This window comes from Melanotaenia boesemani, chromosome 1 (assembly GCF_017639745.1).
Source record: "Melanotaenia boesemani isolate fMelBoe1 chromosome 1, fMelBoe1.pri, whole genome shotgun sequence".
NCBI classification, from domain to species: domain Eukaryota; kingdom Metazoa; phylum Chordata; class Actinopteri; order Atheriniformes; family Melanotaeniidae; genus Melanotaenia; species Melanotaenia boesemani.
In genome coordinates, this window is record NC_055682.1 from 21,073,519 (window position 1) to 21,097,593 (window position 24,075).

Genomic DNA, 24,075 nt, shown 5'->3' on the forward strand with positions numbered 1-24,075 from the left:
TCCTGTGCAAGGTTCTCTCGGTTCTTTGTAGCAAGAATTCCAGAAGTCTCTCCTGGAAGGTTCCTGGCGTTTTCTTAGTTCAAGTTAGGGCTGGGCGATATGAACCAAATCTTATATCTTGATATTTTTTACCTGAATCACGATATACGATATATATGTCGATATTTATATTTTTTTGTCAAGTAACCACAGAAACTGTTCTAATTTACAGCCTTCAGTGCTAAATATACTTTTATTAAGGATTAGCAGCACATGTGCATTAAAACAGCTGACTGAAATTAAAGTACCTTTATATTAAATTAAATGCTCCTAAAACAAAATAAATTAAAAATACTTTTCAATGACCATAATAAAAATACAGCTGTGCAAAATGCAAAATAAAAGATGCTTTTAACTCAAACAAGCTATCTCGATATAAATGATATTCCCTCCTTCTGTATTGCGTCTGATAAAGTCTTGATATATTTGAAAATCTCGATATATTGCCCAGCCCTAGTTCAAGTGTGTTTGGATATTGCCCTTAGCCTTGAGATTTGGATACCTCTGCCTTGTTGGACTGCTTACCTGCGTACTGAGCCTGTTAATAAATCACTTAAGTCCTACACTGTAGCGGAGACTGTCCTATACTTTGTCAGTCATCAAGGTTTGTCCAACCACAATCTATACATAATAATTTTGGAGTTGGTAACTCAAAAGAGATCATTTTCAATATTTCATCACATTAACTTCAAATTGCAAGTCTCTGTGATTATTATTTTTACCTCAAGTTACATCTTACATCAGGTATCCCCAACTTCGGTCCTCAAGGCCCACTGTCCTGCAGACATTCGATGTTTCCCTGCTTTAACACACCTGACTCAAATTAATGACTCATTAGCAGACTTGTGCAGAGCTTTTCAGAGAGCCCTTTAATTTGAATCAGGTGTGTCGCAGCAGGGAGACATCTAAGAGCTGCAGGATAGTGGGCTGTGAGGACCAGGGTTGGGGACCACTGTGTTAAATCATTCCTTATTTTTGTCAGATTTTTTAAAACCACATAATCTCTATTAGACTTATTTCCAATAGTTGGTTCAGGCAACCATGGGGTCCAGTTAATGCAATTGTGGTTGAAACAATCAACTGGCATCCACTTGTTTGAGATGAGCTGTCTTTTACAGTAAACATTACTGCAATATATGTCAGATCAATGGCTTTAAATTATTATGTTCTGAAGCTACTGTAAGCAGGAATTGATATGAAAAAGTTCCTTGTTGGCACATTCGATAGTTAGCTGACCGTTATATCCACAAGCTGCTCAGCAACTGTCAGCTATTACCTGATGATGATAAATGATATCTGGACCAAGATTTTCACAATCCAGATAAAGAATTTACTGGAATATATATCTTTCTTCTACACTTTCACAAAGACGGTTTATCTGCATACAACAAAAACTAATTTGAGCATGACTGGTCACCATCTTCAAAGGAAACCAGAAAGCTACGATTACCAAAGTCTTGTCCGTTGCCAATAGATTCTCTTTATTCATACATAAGGTTTAGATAAGTTGGAGCACAGTCACTTTTTAAAGTAAAGAAAAAGAAAGTTTGATGGTGATTTTTCATGGTTTAAACACTGACTTCTAGTTGGTTGTTGTTTTGATTAGTAATGATGTACAATAAACACACAAACAAATGAATTAATAAAATACAAGAGTATAGACAGGGCTGTAACATTTTCACCATGTATGATTACGTGATACATTACGTAATCATCATAAGTAATCAAAATTAATAACAAACTTATTCCATCAATATGTATTGTATATCAAGATAAAATACCACTTATATGTTCGATGTGTTCATTGAAAAGACTGCTTGCTACCTGAATTCAGACAAGGTGACCTTTTATGTCGCTGAGAGAAAGATAACCCAAACATGACTTCCTGTTATAAGCCCTGAACTACAAAAGTCACAAGGTCCACAAACACGCTGGGATCCGACTAATAGACTAAAACCTGTCGATGGCATATTGGTCTTAAGATCTGCCTAGGGTAATCTAAACAGCATCACCTTTATCCCTCGTCTCCCCTTTGAGCCAAACACTTATCGACTCTCTGAGTAGCGGCCCGCCAGCGCATGTTCCCGACTATTGAAAAAAGGGGTAAAAATAACAGGAACAAGTTGTCGGAAATGAAATTTCAATTCATCCAGTCCCTTTATACACTGGTGCGAGAGCCTGTCGTTGAGAAGGAGGGATCAATAGTGTTTAGACAGCGGGGCAGATTTTCTAAGCGGCGGATCAATAGGAAGGAGAGAGAAAAAAATAGCCTGGCTTTTCTCTGGTTGTTGTAGTAAATACGAACAAATCAGTGGCCTTAGGCTAAATGGATTGACCAGCTGTTTCCGAGATGTGTGCTGTAAATAAAGATCCATTCTGAGGTGTGTAAAGGCAGAAGTGCCACTGTTAAGGTTGGACTTTCATGGGTTGTATTGGACCACACAAGTGTCCTGATCAGAAGGTAAGGAGTGATGGAGAACAGAGGGCAGGAGAGGGCTGACATTCTGCAGCACTAGTGTAACTCTGCAACTTCACCAGGTTAGCTTAAAATTCCTTTCATCAATACATAGAAATGTAAATAAATAAAAAGAAAAAAATACTCCTGAAAGTGGTTGGACTGTTACCGTTACCACAAGGAGAGAGTAAAAATGGAACAAGGGTTGCAAAAAATAATCTAAATGGGGCTATAAAAGTAAAAAATATCTATATTTATTTTTATTTTTGACTTTTAATTCCATTAAAAAGAATTAAGATTGGTGAGCGACATGCTTTCTGTCCTTTATTTAAGCAGATGGTCCAATGCTTGTTTTGTTCTAATATAGCAAAGATCAGCCAAGAACCAGATTTTCAATCCTATTAATCTATTTTATTTTCTCTTAAATACAAATGAATGAATATATATTCAGAGTCTAAATTTATTTCTTAGTGTTTAATAAATCTGTTTAATAAAAAAAAAACAAAAAAAAAAAACAGGTCATTCAGTGCTTTCAAAGCAAACAACCTTCTAAAACACTTTTTAATAAAAGTTTAGTTTAAAAATACAAGACTGAAACTATCATCCAACAAACATTAATTCTTGTTCACAAGAATCTCAAGTAAAACAAGATTTCAGTGGTGTAATGTAAGTCATAGCATGAAGGATAACTCTGGTTGTGATGGCAATCAGAGGGTAAGATCCTGATAGGATGACTGATGGCCTGCCTGCTTTGCCTCACCTCTGGACTTATTAAAGAAAAACACCACAGGCCATGCAGTCACAGAACTCATTGGTCAACCGCACTGGAGAGAGTGATAGGTGAAATTTATCACAGAAAACTCTTTAGCTCAAACAAAACAAACACTGGAGAACAAAACGAGATCAGAACGCCTGGTCATTACAGTACTGATTGCCTCCAAACTCAGGGAGAAGACACTTAATAGGGCATTCGTGTGTGAAAAAAGAGACAGCTGCCGACTGTCGCTCCAGGGTTGACAAGGAAAAGTAAAAGAGTGAGAGGGAAATCTAAGGCTTTCTGTGCTGTGCTTGGAAACATTGTCCTGAGCATGTGGCTCTAATCCCTTTCCTCCCAGTTCTTGTTACTATAGGGTAGAGTAACATTTAAAGGGGCATGCCTTTAGCCTGCTTAAACATGCAGCATGATCCACCCTCATCTGAGGAAGATGTAACACTGTGTTCTCTATAGATTAATAACAGTAAAACAGTTAGATGGTTTTAGACCACTGAAACAACTCAACAATCAAATCACAGATACACTACACATTAGCTTTCCCACAATCTGCACAAAAATACATAAACAGCTGGACACGTTATATAACTCATTTGAGTGCAACTTCACAATGTGATTTAAGTGTTATCTGCATATGTGTGTGTGTGTTTGCAAGCGCTTCCTCTCTCTGATTAAGAGGTGACCTACGGTTGTGCACTTGCCAAATCTCAAGCTGAGCAGCAGAGGTTAGAACACAGCTTATTGGCTTCCTGAACACATTACCTTAATGATGCCATTCCTCACGCCTCTATTTCAACATGTTAAGAGACAGAGCAGTTACAACATCTATTAAGACATTCAAATGTCTCCCTGAGCTATTTACACACTGCTGTAGCACAGAAGGGTAGCCTGAATTAACTGTGACAGCCCTGACATGCTTCGCTTTCCAAACAGAAAAAAATATAGGCAAAGTCATCATGCTGGAGTAGACATTAAAAATTTAGAGTAACACCTTCTTTGCTTTCCAGAAAACTCTTGTTTTTATCTGCTTGTTGGTGTGATTGTTTTAATATTATACTGTTCATTATGACAGAAAGAGAGGCTGACTGAAGGCTGCTTGTTCTTCTGTTCCTGGCATCTGATCAAACCTCATTTAGTCGACTGGGGGACTGAATGAAATGTCTGATCATTAACCCCTGTGTCTGCCACAGGAGGAGGGGTGGATGTTTGCCTCCTACACATTTTATATTGCTTTGCACCTCCATTTAAGCCGCTGTGTTGCATGTTGTGTATATCAATAAAGTCAGCTGAACCCATAAAAAATAAAAATTTATGACCCATTAGGTCCAAATGCAAAATAAGTGCATATGACCCTTTCACACGGTATGTGATGATTGTGTGCTTTTCCACGTCCGGCTGCGTGCAGCGTTTCATATGCCATTTTCAAGACATGATGATTGATGATGATTTTATTTCTTAATGCAGATGTGCACAGAGAGAAAGGCAATAACTTACAATAAAATCCCAGTTTAAGCTGCCTGTTATGTATAAAAAGGGTTCCATTGTTAATTGCAAATATTTAAAAACTGGAGAGAGAGCTTTCTGCTTATACTTGGCCAGGTTACCGTCTGACTGTAAGTGAGTGGTCTTTAATGTGGTAATGTCCCAGCAGACTATCTGTTCCATATTCTGGCCTGTGTAAGCGATTTTCCTCCTGTTTTGAGGTATTTGGGGTATTCTTGGGAGGAGACAAGGGCTATTGAGAGTGTTTATGTTTCTGGTGTGTACAGCGGCTTCTAATGTGTAACGCAGGGCATTTCAGTGTTCAGACGCCTGGGGCTATTCTCTAAGTGGTCTTTACTTTGAAAACACAGGTGCCCTCCAGGGGTTGATGAGTGGTTGTTGTGTGCATGTGTCTGTTCATAAGGATGCAGTGAGCTAGGGGGTGGGGTGCAGATAAAAGAGCAGCAATGTTTTTAGGCCTATGTTATGCTCTGAATAATATACCCATACATCATCAGCCCATGTCAGACTTTGATTCAGTGTGGTGGTCTTGCAGAAACCACTATGCTATCATCTTTAATAATGCAAGCTGGGATTAGGTGCCTACTCTCTTCTGATAAATACGAGCAAATGAGTTAATTGTGCTGGTGTCCCCCCTCCCTCATAGGAGATATAAACATTATACTTGGTTTTTGTGTGTTTTCTTTTTTTTCTCTCTATAAAGCTGGACTGAATAGTTTAGTTTTCATCTTTGAGGCAAAACTATTCTGTGTAGGGAAGCTTGGTTGTTGTTACAGAGCACTGTAACACAACTTAGATTTTGATGTTTGACAATCTAATGAGGTCTGGAGGGAGCACATAAATTAGAAAAATAATGCTGTGTATGGCTCACTGCTGCTGCATAAGAAAAGAAATATTTTTCATAATATTAATAGGAGAGGTTTGACATGTCTCTCACTATAATTACCACTCAGGCAACCATGACCAAGCTTGAAAATGCATTCTATGGCAAACTGTAATATAAACATGCAGCTGTCATGTAAAGACAGCATGAGTGCACACATTTTCTGACAGTGCCCCTGTAGGAAACCAACTAAAATAAAGATAATTAAAGAAAATATCAGTTTGCCCTGCATTTCAGAGTGTTTCTGGTGTCAGTGAATGCAATACTGATGGAAAGGCCTCATGGCCATTTTAAATGCAATAGACCACTTAGCAGATCTCAGCTGGTCCTGATGCCAGCGACCTTGGTAATGAGGAGCAGCTAGTAGAACAGTCATTAGGCCTCACTTTCTTTGCCTTCAGTAACTTTCTTTTATTTCCATAAAACCTTTTATCCATTTCTGTCTGTGCTGTTACACAGTCTAAAGTCAGCCCAGGGCCATTAATGACTACCGCACTATAGTAAATGTCATTACAAGGCTTGTATCATCAATACATCTAAAAACAGAACATCAGTGGAAATAGAGGCAGAGCAGATATTATATGTTTCTGGTAGTGTCACAGTCTTGTAGATCTAATTAAGCTGAGTTCAACAGAAAAGGTAGCACAAAAAAGCAAGAAAGGAAGGAGAGGGTGACCCAATTAAACCAAAATCGAAACTCACATTCACTCTACGATGTGGCTCATGCACAGAGTGTGGGGAACCTGTGAAAACAATGAGAACAAGCTTTATTAGTCTTTAAAAAGTCCTGTTGCTACATTAATATTCTAGCCTAATGAAAGCTTATTTTCCCCCCTTTTTCCTGCACTTGCCTGCAAGTGCTCCCTTCATAAATATTGTCTTATTATTATCATCATGACTTTCATTCAAGATATGCAGGGAAAAAAAGTATCAGAGCCAATTACCAGAATGACAGGTGAAATGGGAGCATGCTGAGGAGAAATGAAGTGTTGCCATGGCGATATGACAAAGAATCAGACTGTACAGTATACGCCTGGTCATGTGAGCCATATCTGGCTGAAATGCTCAAGTCCTGTACACCAAAGACCACTTAACCTCAATAGCTTGTGGCGATCATGGGCCGATCAAGCCAATTTTACTGGCTGTTTCTGTCTGCAGGTCAGGCTAGCTGGGTGTTTGGTGGTGCAACTGCAGCCAAACACTAGACAACCTCAAACCTTCTCATCCTAATGAAGGCCTTTGAGGACAGAGCACAGAGATATGGGAGGTCATTGTAAGCTCAGAAAACCATTCAACAATGTAATAACATATAGAAAGGGGGAACACAAAGTGGGGGAACTTCTTTTAAAACAATCCAGTATAAAAAACTATATAAATAAAAAGTAAAATAAAAACGTCTGTAAATGGCACCCACAAAGATTTTTCTGCAAAACAAGTGCAGGTAAAAGCTTAATCAGCAAAGCAGCAGAAGTACTGTCATAATGATGGCGGTCCGGTGTTACACATAAAGGCTCAGCTCAGGGCTTGTTCTGATCTCTGTGCTGGTAACTGACCCCCAGCACGTATATGTTACAAGAACCATGCTCCACTCTGATCCCCTTATTAAGAATACAATACTTAATATGCCGGCAGATTAATATTTGAGAACTTGTGAAATGGAATTGGAAATGAAAAGACTTAGATTAAAAGTTAATTGAGAAACACCTTGTATAAATACATCTTTTCAGATTGTATCTGCTCACAAAGCAGTAAAAGGGGCTCAGACTGGTCCAACTGAGTCTATCAACAGTGAACTAATTGAAATCTGCTCTTACCAGGGTGGTCTTTCTGTCTTTGTATTTGTCGGAAACAACCATTGGGTCCACTTAGGTACAGTATATACCTAAAAAGTTTGTTTGTTTTCAAAATGATCACTAAATACAAAAAAATCTCACAAATTTTCATTTTCACAAAAATCTTTAACTTTTTAGCCAGACTTAAAAAAGCTATTATTTAGTATTTGTGAATACATTTCTCGTCAACTCCAAGTGATTTAAAAGTCTATCAAAAGCAAAACGCAACATACAGCAACATAGAAGTGCCAGTGATAATGATGCTGGAGAGAAGCATGCTGTCTAAATTATACAAATAAATGAAGCTCAAAAAAAAAAAGAAAAAAATCTGAGCAATTATAGATCAAATCAGAGGTTTCTGGATGAAGGTACTGCTCTCCTGTCTCGCTCTCATTTGCATCATAACACGGTGTGCAATATTAATTTCCGAGTTTACTGCTTATTGGAAGTGCAAACTATGAAAGCCATTAAGGCACCAAACAGGAAAGCAATGTGCTGTCACATGGATTTGGCTCTATTAAAAAGAAAAATCTTGTTAACCATTTGGAATTAGAGTCATTTGGCAAAAGGCATTCTGTAGCACTCCAGTAAAATAAGTAATTATGGTTTTTCTTCCTTCTATCCCTCTCTTTCTTTGATTTGTGCCAGGGAAGTGGGGAGTAGTGGATGGGGAGAGCGACTGGATACAAAGGTAATTAAAGTTGTTGGCTATCTGTTTGGTTAATGTAAGGATCAAGCCAGTTGAGAGCCTTGGAGGCAAAAGAAAGATGAGGAACATGTCTATTTTTTTGCTCAGCCTACCAGCCCCCAGGCTGCTCTCATCTGGTCCATATATCACCTATTCCAGTCCTGCAATTCACAAACTAAACAAGGAACTATCCATAAAGAAAAACATGAGCTGACTATTCCCCTGAGCTTATCTCATTTCATTTAGTTTCCAACCGAGTAAAATCTCATTAGCAGATCTCAGTTGTGCAAAGCTTACTGTTTAAATTAAACCAACTCCGCAGGTTGAGAGGTTTTAAGAGATTACACGGTACCTACTTTGAATGCTGTAGTTGCATAAAAATGCTCCATTTTCTTTGTTTTACAGTTAAGAAAAACAGATGGAAGTTAAAGGTGATTAAAAAGAAAAGACTATTTTATCTTACAGTCTTCTAAAATTACCTATGTAAGCACTTAGTCTTTCGTTTTATAAATGTAAAATACAAATAAAAGCAACCTTATAGCAACACAAACTAAAATTCTTCATCAGTACTTGTGATATGTACTAAAACATCACTGTCCGCCACCATCTGAGTCCTCTGAAACTCCTGTTGTGTCTCAGCTTCTGAGCAAAAACATACTTGTCTGCACGGATATTTGGGCTTGAAGATTTGAAACCCTTCCCAGAATTGGACAAAGAATGGGTGTGAGTCTCTGACTGGAAGACTATCACTGCTGGACTATCACTTATATAAAATAAATAACTGACTTAGATGACAAATTATAGTTTATGAATCTTTCCATTTTTAGATCGTCAAGAGTTTGCATTAACTAAGAAATGTTTTTAAAAGATGCCACTGTTTCACTGTGGTAGCTGAGGTTGCTTTGATCAGTGTAATAGTTTACAAAGGCTTTTTTTTGCATCTTAAATAAGGAGTCAGTTTTGCATATCTAAATGAAGTCTGATGAATGTCACCCAGTTTTTTTTTACAGATCATTTCAAATTCTGAGACTCTCCCTACAGATCTTCTGTGATGTTCAAGTCAAGTCCTGAGCTTTTACAAACTTTTGAGCTTGTTTATTTATGTTTGTAAAAACCACGCACTGACATTTGAAAAATGGCTTGTTTTTGTTTTCTGCAGGGGCTGCTTTTACTAATTTCACTTAAAAGAAAATGCCGTTTCCCAAAGGAGTTTCAAAACACTGCGTGCCAACTACATCGGAGAAACACAGCCCTGAACCTAAACCTAAACTTATCCCAATCTTATTTGAAGTCAGTTCTGATCCTGAAGATCTAGTACAGCAGTTTTTCTGAATAGTGTCATGACCCTCTGATCATCGTTATCCCAGTTCGGTGAGTATTCTGTCCAATGTAGACTTGGCTCGCTTCACTCCTCCACAGGAATGAAGAAAAAAAGGGATTTATGAGGTGGCATATATGGCCTCCAAGGTGTTTTATGGTTGGACTTGCAGGGCCCATTTAGGGTGCGCTGCGTACTCAGTCTTGACCACAGGTATTGATTGTCAGCAATGGCCATGGTGTGCCTGACTTGTTAAAGCCATGCATGTGCCCTCACAGAGAGATGAAAATGAGGCCTTTGTGTGTAATGATCTGTGCATGAGCAGGGAGAGGCCACAGAGACGGAAAGAAGGAGAAATTAAATAATTCCTTTGCTCTTTCAGGAGAAGCACTGCACTGAGCCATGCTTGACTGCTTAATGTGGGATCTGTTTTTGAGAGGAAAATTAAAAAGAGAGAGGGAAGAGGGTGTGATGGAGAGCGGAGGAAAGAGAGATAAATGGCTGGATATGGAGGCAGTAAATGAGAGCATCCTGATGCAGAGCTGAGTGTGAATGTCCCTAATGGGGTAGGCTGATGTGAGCTGTCTGGTAAGCTGACCACCACAGGCTCCCCGCCTTCCTGCCTACCACACACCAGGCCCTCCCAGCGCAAAGACAACCACGCTCCATGCTAATTGGCGCAAAACGATGGTGCATACAAAGTACAAAGGAGACATTGGCCTGATTTAAAGGACGGGGGGGGGGGGATGGATGAAATGCTCCTAATCGTAGGGGAATTTTTCTTTTGTCTTTGAGGCAAATGCTGCACCTTTATCCTACTTCAATGAAGAGTTAACAGTCAACACATACAAAGACAAATTCTATGCATAAACAAGCCTGCAAGGAAAACCACACAGCTATACCTGAAATCCACTTACTCAACACTGGTCGGGCAGCAGTCAGACTATGAACGCTGCACTACATCACTGCCTAAGAGTAAAGTTGTTAGTCACAAATAAGCAACACAATTCCACTGTGAATACTTCTATTTTTTCATGGGCTGAATTTTTTTAAAAGTCTGCAAAATGTGCGAATTGGACAATCACACATTGTCAAAATAGTTAGAAAATGGGCGCAGTTCAAGAATAGAGTGGCACTTCCTTTACAACAGCTGAATGAAGCAGCTTAAACACCTGTGATCACAGCTGTAAAGATGCCAATCACTGAGAACAACAGATACTGTATTATATTCACTGGAAGATGTAACAAAAAAAAAGCCCAAAAAAAAGACATGGCTGCACATAATGAAATAAATGGGTACAAAGAAGTGTCTTTTTATGTTAGAAATTCAAAAGACTAAGGAACAATCTTTGTACGGGCTTGATTGCAGGACAGACTGAACTTCAATGGTTGCATGAGACTCTTTGCATGACCCAATCCCAAAGCCTCTGACTTCCAACCCACAGGGGTAAATGTCTCTTCATTTCACCTCACAGGCCTCATTAACACAGCCCCTCTGCCATCATTAAGACATTTGCAGTGAAATTAATTGAAAGACAGATTAAAAATAAATTAAGAAAAATGCGTTGCAGAATGCCTACGTGCACTTCATAAATCACCCGGGCAAAGCCAGGAGCTGGCTTCCCATAATTAACTGCAGACTATTTATTTTATCCTGACGGTATAAATTAAAATTCAGACGCACAGATTATATTAGGGATTTCTGCCATGCGTAACTGCTGAGGGGTGTGCAGAATATTTTAAGGATACAAAGAGGAGAACAGAGGAGAAGGGAGAGAGAGAGAGATAATACGTCAAAAGGCAAACAATATGTAAATGCATACAAAGCAGAGATAACATTTATGTCCCATAGACAGAGTATTTATTCAAGCACTGCATAAAGAAACAGCTAGCAATGCAATTAAGAATAACAATCATGTTTAAATGCAACATATGCATGACTGAATGAACTGCCCCATCAGCACCTCATGCTTAAGAAGGGGATTTAAATCCAGCTGTAAGTTTAACCAGAGCTAAACAGACTGTGATTGTAATAAGGCTGGTGACATAACACTGCCCAGGAAATCTATTCTCATTCTTCCCAGCTGTTTCTCACTTTCCTCTCCTGCTGTATCACAACCTGGTCACTTCACATGCAAATGCAGACTAAACCTCTTCTAGTCAGCCTCAGACACCCCCCACAGACACACTTGTGCATCTCAGCTTCGCTCTTGCTTTCTGTGTGATACAGTCACTGTTAGCCACACACTGCCTCCTCGTGGGCACAGTGCCCAGACTGGCACAAAGCCAGACCTGCTTTGCCAGCCTGGGCTGGCAAAACACTCCCTCCCTCTCCACACTCCAAATTCCCCACACATCCTTTCATCAGAATGCCTGCGGCCCTCTCTTCTGTCTTTATTCTGCACCACAGCTGAGATCAACACTTTGAAAGTAAGCCCTCCAACCAGCCAGAGAGAAAAAAATAAAAATACTGCCAAGTAATACTGCCATGGAACAAATGAAGTGCTCATAAATTTGAATATCTGGCTATTATGTAATCACATTCAGGGCAAAACCAAGTTACCGCAAAACAATGTCACATCAATGTTCTGGACCAATATCAGGTGCATAGTGGAGAACTAAGAAGCAGCATTGTAAGCTCTAAATGGGTTCAGTTTAGTAAACTTTTGAGTCTACAAAAAAATAAATTTCAGCCTCTTTGTTTGGTTTGTCTGTGCAGCCATTGATATTACTGTATAATATAATACTGAACTGACAGCTTAATGCTCAATTCCTGACAGAAGGTGTTGATATCATGGACACTGGAGTCAAAATCCCAGGAATAAACACTAAATAAAAGATGCACTATGACACTTAGTATAAATAAACCCACCTGTGACATTATTTTTAAATAAGGATGTGAAACTGATTCTGTAGACTATTGGCTAGAAAAACAGAGGCAAACACTTGGTCATCTAAAAAAAGAGCACTTCCACAAAGTTCTGTTTTTTTCCACAACATATTGAATGACTGTATTTTTCTAGAGACACTTCAAATAATCAATTACACTCACACACACACTGGATTATACTTTTATGTCATATCTGCAACAGACTATGATTTTGTTATAGTTATTGTGGTTTCCCATATTGCCTCCAAATTTCCCATCTCTGTATCCTTCCTCCTGCTCACTGCTGATGTTTTTAAACTCATCACCAGTGAGTTGAGGGTAAATTCTGGGATTTATGAGAAAGTAGTGGCCACAGTAATAAAATTAGGTAGTGTGTCTTTAAGAGTTAATTTTTTTTTTTTGTCTGCTTTGCGAGTGTCCCACTGTGACAGCCTCGCAGAGGGAGACTTGTGCGCCGTGCTGCTCCCAACACAGACTCCATTTAAATCCAACTGTTTCACAGGGTTAGATCTACTTCCCCCTCTGAGCATAATGTCAATTTCAGCCATGTGTGTGCTTCTGTGTTGTGTATATGTATTTTGATTTTAGACACTGCTGTCTTTTCTTTTTGTTAAACTAGGGGCAATGTGAATAGGATACAAAACAATGATTAAATTGCTTTCGGTGATTAGCTGAGTTGGTGTGAGTAATTTCATGGATATTTTACCAACAAACAATGCATAAGTCAGGAAAGATCGAAACTTTAGCAAGGTAGTTGTAGCAAAGCTTACACCCTGACATACTAAGATGGATTTTATCAGTCATAGCACGAAAAACAACCAGTCTGCCTCAGATGTATAATTTGGTTTCCCCGGTGAGTAAAAAGCCTTGGAGGCAAGTGCACACACAGCAGTCATGTTAAGATACATGGCTAGTGCTGGCCTTTCTTCTCACCCAGAAAAAAAAAAAAACAAAAAAAAAAACAGTAAATCACCAGCAAAGAAAATAAATATATACTTATTACATTCTGCACACTGCATACATTCACCTTCTTAACATATTGCACAGGCACAGTGCAAATGTGCAGTGCTGCACATGGGCAAAAACATGCCATGAAAAATGACAGCAGGGAGGGGTAACTGCAGACCTGGAATATAATGGTGCGGTGGAGCGGAGGAGAAATAATCATACCTAGTGGTGGGGGGAAAAGGGGGATGGGAGAAGCAAGAGGAAGACGAGCCTGTGCCCTGTAGCAGGGAAATGGAGCTCCAGCGCTCTGCTGCTGGATGCCTGATTCCCCAATAACAGAGCACAAGACCTCCCTTCAGCAAGGGGCAACATCATGCAGCATCTGTACTCTAGAAATACATTACCCCGACATGTCACAGCCTCACAGGATATACAGATGCAATACTAGATTACACACTTAATAGTAAAAGCGTAAGAGTCCCCCTCCCCCCTAAAAAGGGAAAAGTAAAAAACAGCTACTTTTTATCATTAACAAATTACTGGGACAATTTCAGTTGTGACACTCATATTCCAGTTTCCCTCTACCTTCCACTGACTTCTGATTAGACCTAGAAATCTGCCAACAGTTCCGTCTTTGGCCGTTAGGTGTCTCTCTTTCACTTCGCATTGCTGAAGCCCTCTCTCTCTAACTGAGTGGGGATCCTCCAGTCCTGAACTCCCATCTACACATAATATATACACCATCATTTGAAAATGGCAGCTTTTTGAAAATTCACCTTGATTATCAGACATTAAAAGTGACTTCTCCAGAGCTGAGTGTCTGGCTAGGGGGATGGCTGCAGACAGCAGAACAATGCAGCAGGCTTGGTATTAATGCCGGGTTGTGGTGTGCAGGGAGGAGAGGGGAGTCAGCCCTTTGTTCTCTCCTACAGCCAATTATTTTTTACGTGTGCCTCTTTTCACAACAACAAGAGAGAATTTAATTTTAATGCACTCTCTGGAAAGAAAAGGGGAAAAAAAAAAACAAAACATCTTCAGTATGGGATGGGGACTAGCGTCAGCAGCTAAGTGTATATGCACACATTTCTGTATGAGGCAGAGACGGATGACAGGAGCAACAAGAATGACATCAACCCAAACACAGCAGCAGCATGAAGCCTCTCATGCAATATGCTAAAACACAGACAGTCTGAGTCCGAAAGCCATACCAAAACATAGCTGTACCCTGTCTCAACCTCATGGAGAAAAAAAAGACCAAACAAAGACAGAAACCAAAATAAAACCAACATTATTTCAATATACAGAATAATGGTGCCATTGGAGGGTTGCACATTAACATGTGCATACCCAAGGCATGATGATAAAAAAGCACACTGTAAAAATAGCAAAGATTCCTGATCAAATGGCATGAAAAATAAAAACTTAAGATCGCTGTTGGTAGGTATGTGGCCAAATATTTTTCTAATTGGAAGGGCACTTTATCTTGCTGTCAAAGAGGCAGTAAAAAAACCAGTGCTGTTCCCAGAAGGAGAGGAGCACAGCTTGCTAGCCTTTTATTAGTGCTGGAGCTCTGATATATGCTTCTGCTCTAGGCTTTCATCAGAAACCTGCACCTAAACACATAAACAGACACGCACATACACAAAGAAGTGTTACGAACTAGCCCTGGTGAACAGCCAACGCAACCACTGCTGAGCATTTCAGATGCTGTATTTTCTAAACATGCATTCAGTATTCACCCAGTAGAAAATTAATGCAGAAAATAAGTTTTCTGCAACAAACATCTGTGCCAATACTGAGGGCATTATTTTCATTTTTACAGGTTAAAACGCTGAGAACACATCAACTGAACAAAACAGAAGAATAAGTTCAAATTCTAAAACAACAGAGGAAAGAGAAAATAAATAGTGTAGTACAACCACACACTGTAAAACAATGCAGCAACCTTACAGTGTAAAGTGATTTAGACGGAAGAGAATAAGCAAGAATAAAATACAAAAACACACACATTTACATGTGGAGTTTCATGCAAACCTATCATTTATTTCTCTTATGAACACAGAAGCACTCTAAACTCCCAACTCGTAGCAAGCACAAAGACAGACATGTGCACATGTATACACATTCAAGGAGATACACACACAGCCAGCCTGGCTACACACAGGTTAAATTAAATTTTAGTCCTTGGGCGGACAACTAAACTGCTTGTGTGTGGGACCTGCTCCACAGCATAGCAAAACCAATTCTCTTGAGATGGTGAAATTAAAGGGCAGAATCCTGCCTGTTTATGGTTCTCACTCTCTTTGCCTCTCAATCAAATGTTTTATTGGCAATCATTTGGTTCTAAAAGTCATGTTCTTGAGAGGCAGCTGGCATGATGACAGCAGCTGGTGGACAGACAACACCACTTCAGCACAAACCACTCCCAATTATTTACACCTGCACGAGAAGAAGCAGCTCTGATTAACCATGTTTAGAAGGGTTATCTACACCTTCTGACTCTGTCCTTTTCACACTTTCATACAGTGTATACAGTATATTTTGAACCACGATCAACATAATGAAGGTGAAGAAAAGAAAGTGGATCAATTAATACAATTTCCACTATTGTCTTTTTACAACACCTTTTATATTTTAGTATTTTTTCACTTTTATTTCACTCTTAATTGGCATAATATTTATGTGAAGAATCAGTCAAAATAAAATATTAGTTTTTATTCGAATGGTGAATAAATATTAACTATTTTGATTAACTAGGTAAAAACAACAGATGTTTGTACTTATATCTTAAAAAATCTTCATGTTAATACTATAAAAATGTAAACATACATAAGTGCACGTTGTGTGCATGCATTCTATGTACAGCTCCTCGATTTCTCTGTATATTGTATCACTAAGGCATCTGTTTCTTCCCTGCAACCCCCACCCTTCTCTGCTGCTCTCTCCTCTGGTGTCTGGAAGCAGTAATCTGTTCCTGAGCTAGCGCTGCTGGGATTAGGCAGTGACTGAAGATAGGATATATGCGTCATTAAAGCAGAGGACACAGTGTTGCAGGAGGCGAGACAAAGTCAACAAAGGTGACACAGAGACAAATATAAGAAACCCACATGTGCCCACACACACAAGCACACACATATAAATGCACATGTGCATGACTAAAATAAAAACAAAACCTCTACTGTATGCTTGCACGGTACACATGTCTGCCTCCGTCATTGCACACAAATAAAATCCTCTTTTCTCTCACATACAATTTCCTAAACCTCCAGTGAATAAGAATAATGTGGTGCTGCTATAATGGATGTCTCAGAGAGGCGAGATGCATTAAACCAAAGGCACTAATGCAGAGAAAAGTATACACACTGTAGACAGATAACGACAGCAATGATTCTGAATACTTTGTGATGTCAAGTAGGTGCTATTATTTGTTTACAAAGCTCCAGATTTATATCTTTGTCCTTGTGTAGCATGTTTATTATTTTTCTTAAATCTACCACAATATCATAGTTTTACTTTAGCAGTCTAAAAATGGCTATATAATATATTTTCCTATAAACTACATGCACTATAAGCAGGTAAACTAGTATTCTCACCTTCCTTTTGTAATTTTTTTTGGCACATTTTCAGAGGCAACCACATAAACTTGAGTGCTACCTAAATTTATTCTTGTTGAGGTTAAGTGAATTTCTGTAATAAGACAGTGTTGCTTAGGTTTGACATTCCATATATTATTGTGGATAATTATCATCTTCATAGCTGGCACACAAAAAAGAGAAAATGAAAAGAAAAAGAACTTCAAACAGCTATTCATGAAGTCAACAATGCACAAATGATTTATTGTGGATAATTAGCAGAGTTGCAAAATAAGAAAGGGAGAAAAAAGAAAATTAAATATAAACGACCTGAGAGAAATGTAGCATGACACAACCAGAAACCTATCATTCTCCAGTGTCAACATATTCCTAAAATGCTTCCTACTGGTGTGTCCAGGAATATATATTGTAAAGTGATCAGGAATGTGACATTAGGTGCGTTTCCATTACCCCTAGAATTGCGCAAAAACTAAATATCGCAATAAAAAAAAAGGTAAACACCTACATTTCGAGAAAAAAAAACTCCCAAATATCGCTAAAAAGTTTTTACGTTCTCATGAGGTGGTTTTTCAGACGTGTCGATATAGAAGTATATTGCTAAAGTGTAATGGAAACACTTTTCTCGCATTTACGCTTCACTGGACGTGACGTAGAGGGCAGTTCATTTCAAATAGAGATGGTGCAGTCTGAGTAGATGCAGGAGGAGACGGAAATCTTTTTACAAATAATTAAAAAAATATAATCGTCATCCTTGATAGCAAACAACGGCGAAATACAAGAGTTTTACAAAGATGTAGAAATTTCTATCCTCCTCAAAGTGAAGTCTCGCGGAACGAGATTTTACGAGAATAACGGCTAATGCGCAAAACACCATTCAATGGAAACACCTGCAAATCGCTATTGCACTGAAATGAAATGTTAGAAAAATCGCTTTTATTTTGTAAAATACTGTAATGGAAACACAGCTATTGACAAAGATTACAAAAACAAACATGATCACAACCATGATTATTCTTCACAAGTTGAAAAGGATGCATTTCAAAGGTTTAACAGATGAAAAGAGATGTACACTTGATGAAACTCATGGAGATGGGACATCACTTGAAGAGTCCGTGCAGGGTGGAGAACAGGTATTGGTAGGGGCTGCTTGTATTAAGAAGGAGCTACTTGGTCTTCTTTTACATTGAAGATGGACTGAAAATGAACTCCCAAAACTTTTCCTAGTATCTTGGATCTTCACAGAAGTACGAAGTCTGCAGCAGGCAAGCCATTAAAACTATGCAAAACACACTTCACCAACTATGTACAAATATACCAACTAGCCAGCTTAGGCTTCAAAGACTTACATCCTGTTAACAACCTAAGCACTTTTCTCAAATGTGAGATGTAAACTGAGGGAAGATAATTCACCTGTCTGAACAGCGTCTCAAAAGCTACATTACTTCAGAGTAAGCTGATGATGGAAAGATAAAGAAACAGTTATTGAAAAGAAGGGACGCTCTATGGCTAATGAATATTTTTGGAAGGTCAAAAATATTTTTCATTTGGCTTCAAATATAAAAAGTGAGAAGAAACAAACAAATAATTTTTAGCCAACTAAGTGTGTACCCTATGTCCTTCAAAAAACTTGCTTCCTTTGTTAAAAATTCAGGTATCCTCTTCAAAAACATTTTGAATCCTCTAAGAGCATAATTTTCTTTAGCAAGTACATTAAGCATAAGCAATACAATTTATAGTAAATGTGCATAAATATTTTAGAATACAATTTCAGGGTAAAATTTAATAGAGTATATGATCTGTGTCCAGATATACTGTAGTAGTTATACTTTACAGCAACTGTAAAAGTTAATGAAGAAAACACAGATATGCCAATCTTTTCGATGTTGAACTAACACATCCTGATATTACTTTCAAAATGATAATTTAAGAGAAAATCATTACTTGTATACTGGCAAGCCTGGTATATATTTGCTGCAACTGATCCTTATACATGTTCCTTCTGGTCAAAGGAAGTCCAGCTGTGCCTGTTCTTCAAAGCACACATTTCTGATGACTTCTAAACCTTACCATTAGACTAAGGCTAGTTTATAAAAATCTAAAATATACATCCAGCACACACTAATCATTAAGCAGATGCAAGCAATTCAGTGTATTGGAACAATATTGGGCCCCATTAACCAATATCTTCTTATGCATCTTCTTTTTGTTCTTAAGTTGTACTTTACAAAAACCCTCTGTCAGATTCAAGATTGTGTTTGTAGACCATGGTTTGTAACCGGTCTCTTACATTGGTGAATGCTAACCTTTGGTAAGTTGAAAGGAGAATATTCCTGGGTGTTCGTAGGATTTGTCGTAGCTAAGAGCAAATCCAAGAAGGAACATTTTCATGAATGTCATTTTATTGTTATGCAGACGACATCCAGATTTATTTGCCTTTACAATCTGCTGGAGATCAATGCATACAGAACCTAGAGAAATGCTTGCACAACGCTAAAACATGGATGGAGATGAAATTCCTATGCATAGATGAAAATAAAACTAAATTCATTACAATTGGGAATACTTACCTGCTGGAAGGATGCAACAGTGCTGTTGTTTATCTGGACTCATTTACCTGCTCTTTCATTAAAAATCTTGGAGTTGGTTTTGATTTGAACCTCAAATTTGACAGGCAGCTTAGGGCAGTAGTCCAGTCGTTTTTTTCATTTGAGGCTTATTAGCAAAGTCAAGCCTAATCTTCCTTGTGATGCCCTAGAAAGGGTCCCTTTATTCTGGGATTGACTCTCCTCCGCCGTCTACAGCTGATCCAAAATTCAGCTGCCTGCCTATTAACAAGGGACAAGATGGTGGGAGCACATTACTCAAGTACTGCGCTTCCGTCACTGGCTGCCTGTCTCTTTATTTTTTTTTTTATTTTACTTTTGACTTTTAAATGTTTAAATGGTCTGGCACCTCCCTATCTTTCTGCACTTCTGCACCATCACCGTCCTTGTAGCGCTCTGATATCTGAAGAACAAATGCAGTTAGTAGTCCCAGGACTGGACACGTGACTGGGGGAGACAGTTTTCCTCAGGAGGCCCTAAACTTTGGAATGGTCTCCCTCTTTCTGTGAGGTCTGCCACAACCGTGAATGAATTTAAATCTCTTAAAAACCTACATTTTACATTGGCTTTTAACTCCAGAGTGTACAATCATTTGGCCAGACTTTTCAATATCCTTTCTTTTTATTTATTTATTATTATTGTTTGATGTTTTATTTTATCATTATTTTATCTGTGCAGCACTTTGGGTACCACTTGGTATGTAAATGCGCTTTATAAATAAAGATTGATTTGATTTGATGAGCTTTGTAAAAAGTTTTTAAAGGGAACTTTTGCTAGTAGCAACAATAAATCTTGTTTGATAAACATTTGCTTTAGCTGTAAAAAAATATTATGAATACTCCACTCTCTACAGTTTTTTATTATATATTCTATATATTTTTAAAACAATTAATTTCACTTGTACAGTGCCATTGTTGTTTATGTTCTGTATGTTCTGGGTAATGACGTATAAGGGTTGTAGGGGTCTCAGAGCTCTATACCAGTAAACTGGCTCAATGTTTTCTGTTCAGTTTTTTCAATGTGAAACCAAGCTCACTGACAAGAAATACAATGATGAAGAAATCACTGAAAACACACTTAGAGATGAGGATGGCCAGATGAATAAAGATGACAGAATCAACAGAAATATCTGTTTAGAAGCTGCAGGCGTATAATACACACTGAGATGTTTGCTACAAAGATATTTACTTTCTGTCAGCAGCAGTTCATGGTAAGCTTCAGGAGCAAATGTTTTTTATACAGATTACAGTAGTGCCTTACACATTATATAATAATGTAAAATGAACATGGTAAAATCACACAATTTGAGTATGTTTAACCGCGTTTTCATGTACATAACGGCACATGAAAACTTTGAGGCAAAACAACAATATTGGTTTTCCTTTCATTTTCCTAGCTGCTTAACTGCGTAAATATGATCGGTAGTTATAAATACGATCCATATTTATTGGGTAACTGACATCTGCTGCCGCTGTACTGCTGCATCTGATGGAATGTCATCTGTTTGAGCTGCAGCATCGCTCGTAGTTAAAGAAAAATTGGAAACTTCCAGATTGCAGGACTAAATGAAGCAATGGTTTGTCAGGTTCCTCCGTGTCCAGGGTTGGTCTGATGGTTCAGGGTATGTTTGTTGGTTCAGGGTCGTGTTTATGGTTCAGAGGCTGACAGCAGGACATCCAGTGTCTCTGACGTTTCTCTCTGTGTTTTTCGCTACAAGCCTGAAGTGCGGTCCAGCATCTTGTTGATGTTTTGTTGTTGGTTTCAGTCTTTGTTTTTACCCGCCAGCCCCATTAGCACCGAAACCTTTAGCATCATTGGTCACTAAAATTGACTCAAAGAAGGAGAGATGTGTGGAAAACATAAATGTGGGTCTTTGGGAATTTGTGCTTTGTTCACAGATTTTATCCCATTCAGCTTCCCTCTTCTTATCATTCAGTTAACAGCAAAGACTCACGTTACCTTTTTTTTTTTTCCTTTTGACTGGTTACTGAAACCAAGAGAGGCTCTGTGCAGAATTTATGTGGATTCATAGTTTAAAGCCCCAGTGTGTAAGAATTACTCCCATCTAGTGATGCGCTAATGTAATGCAAGCAACCGAGTATTGCTCTACTGGAACCCCACCATTTAAAAGTGTTATTACAACTACTGAGAGTCATAAATGTGAAAATGTGCCCGGGGGGGGTCGGGGACTGCTGGCCTCGGCCCGCCGGGGCCGGTGCCCTGTGTCCGCGGGGCGGCTCCTGCTGGGGTCTCCTGCTGCTGCCTTCCTGGGCGGGCGAGTGGTCGTCTCTGTGGACCGGTCGGGATCTGTTGCCTGCGGGGGGGCTGGTGGCCTGGGTCTCGGGACCGCTGGCCTGACTCTGGCCTCTGTTCAAGTGAGGTGGCATCTGCATGATCACTCTGCATGGTCACTCCTTCCTGAACGTCTCCACACACTCTTTGCGTCGCCGTGTGGCCGAGTTCTCCAACACATCCACACAGGTTTCTCTGCGCGTGTTCTTGAATACAGCAGTTTCACTTATATCTATTATCATATTTTGTTTCTTTTTTTAATTATTTCTGTTCTTATTATTATTATTACTCTTACTCTTATTATTATTATTGTTAATATTATCAACTAGTTGTGTAATGACCTACTGGCTAGGATGATCTTAGCTATATATGTTGTAAGTAGTATGGATTACATGGTCTTCTGTATGATGTTTCAAGTCCCCACCCGCACTCCCCACACCCTTTCTGTCCCTCTCTCTCCCCTCCCTCTTCTCTCTACTTTCTTTTCTCTCTCTCTCTCTCTGTCCCCTCCGGTCGAGTCCAGCATTAAGAGTCTGATTTAATAAAGTTTTTCATCAAGAGGGACTTTATACATGTAGTATAAATCCCTGCTTGATAGAGTAAAATTGCCCAGCACCAGACAGCAGCCAGACAATCATTCTGTTTGCAACGATGCTGGACAAGACAGGTTTAAAAAAATAAATAAATAAATAAATAAATAAATAAATAAATAAATAAATAAATAAATGTGAAAATGTCAACATCTCTCAGATGTTTGAGTGTCCTGTCAGTTTTTTTTTTTTTTTTTAATGCCGATAAGTTACAAGCATGTCCTCCATGTATTTGGTACCAAGCTATTGCTAATAGCCAATGTTATCGTGTGAAATCGTTTGTCGTGACTTGCAGACTCAAAGATCATCTGATGAAGGGAGAGGAAGAGTCAAAGTGAGTGGACTTGTCGGTGCTGCAAGAGGAAGATCCCGTGCTGTAACATTACTGTGTTTAATAACATGTATTTCAGCTGATTTATCAAGGCGATGTATTGATTCTAAATAATTATTATCTGAGAGATATTTTTTGCGCTAGAATTCTTCCAGTTCTGGTGATTAAATCATGATGAGAAACTGGTATTATTATATTACTGGTATTGTCTGACTAGAAGGAGTACAACTACCCCCACTCCCATTGACAAATCAGCAGAAATAAATTATGAAACACCAGGGAAAGCTCTCAGAAAATAAGTCTGAAAGAAGCACACAGTCACCTGTTGGTATGACTTCTGTGAAGAGTAACAACAAGTGAAAACTGTTGCAACGGAGCTTTTCTGCTGTAGGGCTAGTGCTGCAACTAATGACTATTCTGATGGTCGATTAGTCACCAACTATTAAAATGACTAGTCGACCATTCGGATTATGTATCTCATGATTATTATAAATGGCTTATTTCCATTTCAGCTTTGAAATCTTGCATAAGGTTGTTATGTAAGTCCGACGTTCCTCCTCTATAAATGTTTGAGCATTGAAGACGTACTTCCGTGGTACACAAGGTCCGCTTTACAAATCTCACATGCATTTAATTTAATGTTAGTTAAACGTGAAGTTATCCCAGACTTTTGACGTCCTCTGCCGCCGTTTTGCTTCCTGGTCCGCCACCATATTTTTCCCCTGGCAGACTTTATTGCGCATGTGCAACTCTCAGCAGAGACAGAGAAGAAGACGATGTCTCACTCTGTAGTTTTTTTTTTTTTTTTTTTTGCCGACAATAGGTGACGGGTAAATTCATTGTCGACTATTTACGTCGACTAATCATTGCGGCCCTAATACACACACACACACACACACACACACACACACCACAGTCTCATAAAACTTTGTTATTAGCAATCCAGCCACAAAACAATGAACTTCGGATTTGTCTGCTCTGACTCTTGTTGCACATCTTGAGGAAATTGTCGCCTTGATTGCAAACACTGTTGCCAGGTCCTTATGAAAAGGTTTGGCCAAGGATTTAAATGGCTGATCTAGAAACAGTCTTTCATAGTTTTCATGGACTAAGTGTTTGTTGTTAAAACTGGTGTTTTTGCTTATGGTGATCTCGTGATTTTTCTTTGGCTCTCAAGTTTTATACTTTATATTTTTTGGTGGCAATTCTAGTTTTTTCTTACAGTTTTGAACAAAATAAATAAATAAATAAATAAAAATGTTCTTGGCTGATGCTGAAAAATCATTGTCTTCTTAGTACTTTTAGCAAAATTTGTCTATCAGTGTGTAAGATCTCACA

The 24,075-nt window shown here is 38.7% G+C and overlaps 1 long non-coding RNA gene across 7 annotated transcripts in view; it reads right to left on the minus strand.

The window, feature by feature from the left end:
• The window catches only part of LOC121643215, a 154,404-nt gene that overhangs the window by 38,604 nt on the left and 91,725 nt on the right, over positions 1-24,075 (minus strand). For 5 of the 7 annotated variants that reach the window (XR_006011068.1, XR_006011064.1, XR_006011061.1 and 2 more), the window contains one exon: positions 6,355-6,395. The exons of the other annotated variants lie outside the window; for them this stretch is intronic. This is a non-coding gene — a long non-coding RNA (uncharacterized LOC121643215). The remainder of the gene's footprint in view (positions 1-6,354; positions 6,396-24,075) is intronic. 7 annotated transcript variants of the gene reach the window in all.